This window comes from Cornus florida, unplaced genomic scaffold, assembly GCF_030987335.1.
Source record: "Cornus florida cultivar Cherokee Brave unplaced genomic scaffold, ASM3098733v1 CherokeeBrave_3.0.0_Hap2_Chr01, whole genome shotgun sequence".
In the NCBI taxonomy this organism is placed as follows: Eukaryota; Viridiplantae; Streptophyta; class Magnoliopsida; order Cornales; family Cornaceae; genus Cornus; species Cornus florida.
The window spans coordinates 101737604-101746774 of record NW_026775571.1 but is presented as its reverse complement, the minus strand read 5'-3'; the positions used below and the strand labels follow the sequence as shown (position 1 = coordinate 101746774).

Here is a 9171-nt window from a genome sequence, read left to right as displayed (position 1 = left end):
AAAATTCACAAAGGACCAAAGTCTAAGCAAACTAGTAGTTTATCAATAATTAATTAAATATATTATTTATATATACATATAAGAGAGGTTGCACCCTTAGAATTAATAATCACATATAAAGAGTTATGTCGGTTGATGGAACTACACATCTCTTCAAGTATGAATGGAACGGTCCCAACCCTCACTATATATATGTGTAAAAGCCCTAAAGTCCATCATCCGATTTTGCAGACATAGGAGAGGGTTGAAGATTGTTTTCGTTGTAATTCTCTTAAATAGATTTTCATTCTAAGTTTCATATTGGGTATGTTTTCTTATTAAATTTATGCATTGGATACATGAGTTTATTTGTATTCAAAATTTCTTACATGTGGTATCAGAGCCAACATGGACTATGATGCATAAATTTGATTTATTTGTTAACGCTATATTGTTAATAGTATAGTATAATACTTATATACAATACATGTTTGAGATGGATAAGGATACAGATATATATATATATATATATATATATATATATATATATATATATAATCTATATAATCTGTATTTCATGTATATATATCGTGTTAAAATATGTATATACGTAAATTCCATATGTGTGGAAAGCATATTTAGTATGCTTGTACTATATTACAAACATGTACGTACAAGGTCTTCAAAATTTATGCTAATACTGATATATGAAATATATAAATCAGTCTCTATATGAGTGTCATCACACAGTTGCTTTAACGTGAATATTTTCCATGCACGGTTAACATGCTGATGGCAACAACATTTTTTTGTTTTGGGGTGTTTATCACAACAACATGAATATTTTCCTACACACGCAGTTATTTATTATAACGTCTCTCTAATTTCTTTACAATGAATAACTCATTCTAAAGAGAATCCTATTTAAAAGTAAATAAATTTAATCATGTTATAGATGTAACGTTACAAATGTAATAAATGTCGCTTTTTTAGGTGTCATACATATCACGTTAGGCATAGAAATTCATGTACCAGTGTTACCTACTGTCAATAATATCAAGAGGACATGACTGTTTATGACAGTTGTAAGTGAAATAGTACCACTCATACAAGAATGTACCATGGCATGTTTTAGTTTGGGTCACAAATATTCATTCGATATATATATATATATATATATATATATATATATATATATATATATATATATATGGATGTCATGTCTTTGATTTTTAATCAATAGTCATGTCTTATGAAACTAATAGTCATGGTTTAAACCAATAGTCATGTCTTTTGGGTTTCAACCAATAGGCGTGTCTATGCAGCTGTTGATTATGCGTGTTGCATGCACTTGTATTTGCGGTCTATGCACTAAGAGTAATGCACGTGGTATTCTAGAGGTGTTTTGCTATAGACCCATAGCAGACTCAATTAGAGCGTGCACGATTCTATTAGAAATTTCTTACATTATATGACACATAAGATTCTTTATTTTATAGCATGCATAAATTTTAAGGGTTGAGATTTGATTTAGTGCTTTAATAATTTTCGTAAATATGCCATTTCTATATCTGTTATTTTCACTAGTTGAATGTTTTATATCTTTGATGATATATTTGGTATAATCAATGATTAATTTAAAATTTCATAGCATATAAGTTTATGAAATTATACATGTTATTGAAATTATATACAAAATTATGCATGTGCCTTATGTTATAAATTGTTGCATAATATGTATATGTATATGTTTGATTCATTCGGGAAAATTGAATCATATTTTGCAATTTTAAGCACAAGTGTCATTAAGTTTGATTGAGTGTTTAGTCACCAAAGTGGCACACTCGTGAAAATTTTAATGATATTTGTACTTAGTTGCAAAATTATTATTTTGTTAAATTTAAAGAATTGTGTTGGCGATTAGTAAAAACGAGCAATGATCAAGCCCAAAGGTGGGTCATTAAGTTTGTCTAACTAAGCGGATTGAGGTAATTAGTGTAGAAGACACAATTGATGACTCACTACGCACATAGGAGTATAAGTTGTTATTCTGTTTTCTATGATTAATTAGCTTCAAAGGTGAAAATTATTTCACCAGTGGGAGACTAACATATGATAATTTTGGCCCAAAGGAAATATTATTATATACTATGTTGATTCTAGTCAGAATTAATTGTTTTGAGGCATTATTTAATTAACTCTGGAAAGTTTAGTTGACATTCCCATTAATTAAACTGTAAATGTGTGGCTTTACTTATTCTCAAAGTCAGTGGCAGTAAAATTCATCTTTGTGTTAAATGTAAATGATAGTTATGACATTATTTTACATAAGATTAAACAATTTGTCTCAAATATTTAAGATGAATGTGTTGGTCAAGCCTCTTTATTGGCATTAAGTTTCACCTAAATGAATCTTGTGAAATTCTTGAATTGTCACAAAGAATCTACTAAGATAAAGTTCTGAAAGTATTTGACATATAACACTGTAGATGTAGAATTGCACCCATTGTAAAAGGTTGAGAAATTTGGTAATCCAATTACTAAGAAAATATCTATAGCAGTATTAGATTAAAGACATTTTCTATGCCTTTGGGAACCTAATGAATGCTCAGGTTTTGCATATGGTTAACTATAATATAGCATTTGCTATTGTAAAATTAGGCAGATATCACAATGATCCTGGTTTGGATCTATAGTGAGCGGTAAAGAAATTTATAAGGTATCTGCAAATGATTAAGAACCATATGTTTTACGGTAAGACCGACAAGTTTGGGGTGGAGGAAAAAACTGACTTTGCTGGTTGTCAGGATAGTATACAAATCCACCTTAAGTATTATTTTACTTTTATTATAATTGATGGAAGCGGATTTTATTTTCATATTATAAGGCCACGTTTCATGCATTACAAAATATCAGTTTTGGACTTCAGATCAATAATTCCGTTATAGTTTTGTATTAAAGAAACAACAAGAGTTCAAGTTGGTCTAAAATATGACGGTTAATACCTTGTTGCGAAATAGAGGATTTAGAACCAGTTAATGTTTATTGAGCACATTAATACACAACAAATGATTGTTAATCCCATGACTAAGGGTTTGCCGCTAATGTTACAGTAAGCATGCATATTTCTCTTTGACAACATTAATTTACTTAGTTAGTGGGAGGTTGTATTTGGCTCAGATAAAGACAATTTTATTTTGTGATCACAATTATTATCATCATATACTCGATTTTCCATATTAGTGCGCATGTTTAAGGAAAATTTATGACTCAAGTGTTTAGTTTTGAGACACGGTGTGTCCTTATTAAGATACAGTAGGACCGATGCATGGAATGAATATTTTAGTACAATAGTTTCACATATTGTATATACGTGACTTTGGAGTTGAGTTTATTAGTATCAATGACCATTGGTGTCTTCTATCATTAATGAAATAATGACGCCTTTGATCTCATATTTGTAGACTCGAAGGGACTCCAAAATTGAATTATAGAGGTGCTGCTTGTCAATATATAGATTAATTTCTGGAGTGCACTCATGATCATATTTTTTTATATCTTAAAGTGATTAGAATTAATTATTGTTAGACTAAGTGGGAGAATCTAAGCAAAGTAGTAGTCTATCAATAATTAATTAAATGTATTGTTTATATATACATATAAGAGAGGTTGCACTCTTAGAATTAATAGTCACATGTAAAGAGTTGTGTCGGTTGATGGAATCACACATCTCTTCACGTATGAATGAAACGGTCCCAACCCTCACTATATATATGCGTAAAAGGCCTTGGAGTCCATGATTCGATTTTGCAGACATAGGAGAGGGTTGAAGATTGTTTCCGTTGTAATTCTCTTAAATATATTTTCATACTGAGTTTCATATCGGGTATGTTTTCTTATTAAATTTATGCATTGGATCTATGAGTTTATTTGTATTCAAAATTTCTTACACAAAGAAATTGTAGATTAGAACAACCTTACTTCTTAATTGATGAAAAGCCCCAAAATCTCCAAATTCAAACCCTAATTTCAAAATCCAAGAGTTGGGCTAAATGGTGCTTGGCTCCTATCAAATCGATGGCCTCGACGAGCTCTCCGACTTTGCTTCACAAGGTTCTACCTAATTCACAAAGATGAGAGTGAAATCAAAACTTGAAGCTTTATAGAAAAGAAAAAGAAAAAAGAAAAGGAGAGGGAGAATGAGCCTGCCGGGGAGAGAGAAAGAAATGAGGCTTGAAATGGCTTATTGGCAACTAAAGGTTGAAATGGTAGGTCCCACCATTAATGAAATATCTACCTCTTTTAAATTTTTCCTCCACAATTTATATATATATATATATATAAATCATAAACATTACAAAGAAAGGAAAACATGCATTAGTTTTGAGGGAAAAGTAAAAAGAAGGAAAAAAAAGAATAGTATTAATTGTTTGTCTTGCTTAACCGATTATTAAAAGAAAAAAAATAAAATGATAATAATTATGTTTGGAAAAAGAAAGAAAAAGAAATTATTATAATGATTTTACAACTACACCCTTTTTCAAAGAAGGCACAAAGGAATTCATAAACTCCTATTTGTTCAAACCATTAAACAATTAAATTAGACCTAAGTCAACAGTCTCAAATTGGATTCGGGTTGGTCTAAACTCAAAAAATAATAATAATTAGTTTGCGTTAAAAAAAATTACATACAATCTGAAAGCACTCTCACTTCCTTCAGCAACCTGTCCTCTACAACAGTAGTTTAAAGTTTCCATTTACGAAGGAAATGGGCAGCCATGTTGCCTCCTCTTGCTATCACAAAGTCCAATTTGAATTCCTTGTTAAAATGCAAAAGCTTCTCCACATCTTCCACAACTGCTTTTATAACAATGAGCTACCTTTTAAACCTCTAACAGCCAAAAACACTCAGACTAAGCATCACCTTCCAAAACTATCATTCACAGGGTATAGCAAAAGTTAAACCTTCAGCCACTTTTGCATAATACAGAGCCAGTTGAATCTGTAACCATTATACCCCCGCCCAATTCTCCAGATATTGCACTGAGAATCGCATCGAAGTTGAATTTCACATAGATAAAGGGACCTTATTAGCAGCAGAATCTCCTCTATTATATTCTCCGTCTGTGCTTAATATTGCCTTCATATATTGATGAAACTGATTCACTGCTTTGCCTACTATCACTGTTTCACTTATCCTTTTGTCCTTAAAGATTACTTTCCATACGTTCTAGCATATAGCTTAAAGGCCAGCAGTTGATCCCTATTTTACAATTTCTTATATTCATCAATATATTTTACATTTGAGCACCAATACTTCCATGATAAACAGGAGTCCTTAACTGAATCCAGCTGGGCTAATGACCTCCACTGGATTGCTGAACCAGAAAGAAGGTTTGGTTGTCAACGTTTTCCCAAGCTAAGATAAAAAAAATAGTCTACTAAGATTTAGGACCATTTTTGTTTATTTACTATTTTTAAAAAAAATCATTTTAAAAAAAAAAAAAAGTTTTGAGATGACCAATACAGACATGTCTGAAATTAGGTCTTCATTAGAAACTATCAACTAAATGAATTTTTAAACTATTTTTTCTCTGTTATTTTAAATATTCATAAAAAATTAAACCAAACATGCAGCTTGAATCTACTTCCTTTTCAACATTATTGTTCTTCCTTGGAAGAAAAATTCTTATTGAACGATAATATATCTCTTCTCACTCCGCTCATTGCCCTGTGAGTAATTCACCTGATTCTTTTCATATCAGGTCACAAATCTTAGAGAAATGAAGTTTGTTTTTCTCTCTCTCTCTCTCTCTTTTTTTTTTTTTTTTTTTTTTTTTTTTTTTTTTTGAAACAAAACTTTGAAAGTTGATGGTGCCATTTATGCTGCATTTCCTAATATTAAACTTCATGTGATAAAATGAGGTTGCTTGGAAAGATAGGAATTTCTTCCAATTAAAGTCACATATATAAAAATAAATAAAAAATGTCACATTTGAAACTACTTTCTATTCAAATGTATTATTCTACAAGGCTCAGGAACAAGCCAGGAAAAATAAGTTTCAGCTAGACACAAAGTAAATACAACCAATACAACAAAAACTTACATCTTTAATATTTATTTAATAAAACATACTGTTTTTTCCTCACAAAACAAGGACTATTGAATAGGTTTCTATGTGGTAGAAAACTATTTTGTCAGGGTAATAGATTAATCTAATAAAATAAAATCTAGTTTTAATGGGGCAGCGTTTACGGTACTGAAATTGGTTGTCCAAGTCATTACAATTTCCCTGGCAAACTAGAGGATTATATCCTTCTCAATCGAAAGATTCACATCGGAACAAAAATGCAATTTGAGAAAGCAAAAACTTCAAGAGAATGCATCAACTACTATAAATACCAAACTCTCGCAGACATGGAATTGTATCTACTCATAACACCATCACTACTTAGCCATTTCAAGTTTCACTATGGCTTTAACACACAACCAAAAATTTGTCATTGCTACTTTGTTAATTTTGGGGCTGTGGGCTTCTCAAGCAGTGTCGCGTACACTCTATGAAGCATCCATGCTAGAGAAGCACGAGCAATGGATGGCTCTCTATGGACGTGTGTACAAGGACAACGCAGAGAAGGAAAGGCGTTTCAAGATATTCAAGGACAACGTGGAGTTCATAGAATCCTTCAACAATGCCGGGAACAGACCATACAAGCTGGGCATCAATCAGTTTGCTGACCAAACTAATGAAGAATTCCAGGCATCTCGTAATGGTTTCAAGATCAATTCTTCAAATTTAAGGCCATCTAAAGCAACTTCGTTTAGGTATGAAAATGTGACCGTGGTCCCATCTAGCATGGACTGGAGGAAAAAAGGGGCTGTCACACCCGTTAAGGATCAAGGTCAATGTGGTAAGACAATATTCCACCTAATTGTCTAACTTATGTTTTTCACATCCATAAATATTTTTCTCATGACTAGTACTATTGTTAATCATTCAACAGGAAGTTGCTGGGCCTTTTCAGCAATAGCTGCCACAGAAGGGATTAATCAGCTCACAACCACTAAGTTGATCTCATTGTCGGAGCAAGAACTGGTGGACTGTGACAAAGGTGTGGATCAAGGCTGCGAAGGTGGTTACATGGAAGATGCCTTCGAATTCATTATAAAAAACAAAGGCATTTCCACTGAAGCAACATACCCATACGATGGAACAGATGGGACTTGCAAGACTAAGGAGGAGACCCCTGCAGCGAAGATCACAGGCTACGAAAAGGTGCCTGCCAACAGTGAGGCGGCACTGCTGAAGGCTGTGGCGAATCAACCAATTTCAGTTTCCATTGATGCTAGTGGAGCAGCCTTCCAGTTTTACTCGTCCGGGTTTTCACCGGATATTGTGGTACTGAATTAGACCATGGTGTTACTGCAGTTGGGTATGGGACAACTGCTGACGGGACCAAGTATTGGTTAGTCAAGAATTCATGGGGTACTATGTGGGGTGATAAGGGATATATTATGATGGAAAGAGACATTGTTGCTAAGGAAGGCATTTGTGGCATTGCCATGGATTCTTCATATCCTACTGTAGTAAAATGCTAACGATATATGGGAGGGTACCCTCCTCCATCTTAGAAATCCATTGTGGTTTCAGCAAATTCTATTTGCTTATATATATGTTGTACGTGTTACTTATTTGAAAATGTGTGTGAAGCATTTCCTATGTATATAAAATGTAAAAGCTTATTAATGAAATTTTAAAGTATATATCTGTTTTTTCTGTAATTACACCCCAAGCTTTTTCCATTCTTGCATGATTGCAAATGCTATAAGTATTAAAACCAGAACACTTAGTAATTTGAAAGAAATATTTTTGTCTCAATGAAATTGACCTGCCAAAAGAGTCCTAAAAAGCAAACCTAATGACAAACATGTCTCAAGGCTATAAAAGAGTTCTAAAATCTTGTATAGGTTTTATACTTATCAACCCAAATAACAAACTCTTGGCCAGTATGTCAAAACCCTCAAGCTTATCGAAATAGTCCAAAACAAAGCAATTTTAAGTTAAATACAGTTAATTCTGTGAGTATATTTCAATCATCTTTCTAAAATTTTCAGATAAAATTTCAGTAATCTCAGATTGAATTAATTTATTACGATAACGGTCCAAGCCATTAAGTATATAATAAATTGAGCGTTTTGAGTAGCTAAATTTCCTTTGAGATGAGGTAATAGGTTGCCTATATCACTCAAAGGCCATAAAGTGTAATGTTTGCTTATATTTTTGGTTCAGGTTCAAAGGTTGAAAAAATTAGATAAGTTCCAGTTTTGCCTCTAAATTATTAATTACCCGAATGCAATGTTTGGGAGGACTGAATCGGCCCCTTGAGTTAAGAATTGGAAGGAATTTAGTTGAAATTTTAAGCTTAATTCCTTCCAATTCTAATCCCAAAGGGCTGACTTGATGCTTCCATAGACAACAAGAAAGTTTATCAAAACAATAATTCTACCAGTACATAGACAACATAAAATCTCATTGGTTGTCATCTTCTTACATTAGTCTTTCAAAATAAAACTTCTAGTACTAAAATGGACAAATGAATTCATACACCGGAAGCAATTTTAACACAAATTGAACTCAGTGCTCTAAATGTATAAATTGATAGGAGAGATACCCGAATATGAAAAATCTATTTAAAATCAACATTTGGGGAAAGTTCTTTATATATATTCTGATACAAGACAACCTTCAACCCTGTAATTTTCTATCTGGGAATCGGATGATGGACTCCAACCTTCTTTCTCTGCATTTATAGAGGAGGATTGAGACTCTTCCATAAAATGTTAAAAGATGTGGGCTTCATCTATCAACACAACCCTAGATATATTTAATTATTCATTCTAATTAAAGATATTGCGTAATCTTTGACCTAGTCTAATCAAATGATTAATATTAATTTAACTATTGTTAGATTATTATTTTGCTTGCATTTCTATTTGTTCCAATGATAAAAATAATTAAATAAATAAATAAGTATAAATTATACTCAAACCCTTTGAGGTTAGATTTTTTTTAGTTAGATTAACATTTTGGTTTTAGATTTCACTTATATTTGAATTAGTGGTTTAGCATTTCAATTACACCTTAAATGTCAATTTTTGATGGGTCAAAGTACTTTTGAGGTCATTAACTT

At 32.0% G+C, this 9171-nt stretch overlaps 1 pseudogene; it reads left to right on the top strand.

Moving 5' to 3' along the window:
• Positions 1-6452: 6452 nt before the first annotated feature.
• LOC132279101 (senescence-specific cysteine protease SAG39-like) lies at positions 6453-7579 on the top strand (annotated as a pseudogene).
• Positions 7580-9171: the final 1592 nt, after the last annotated feature.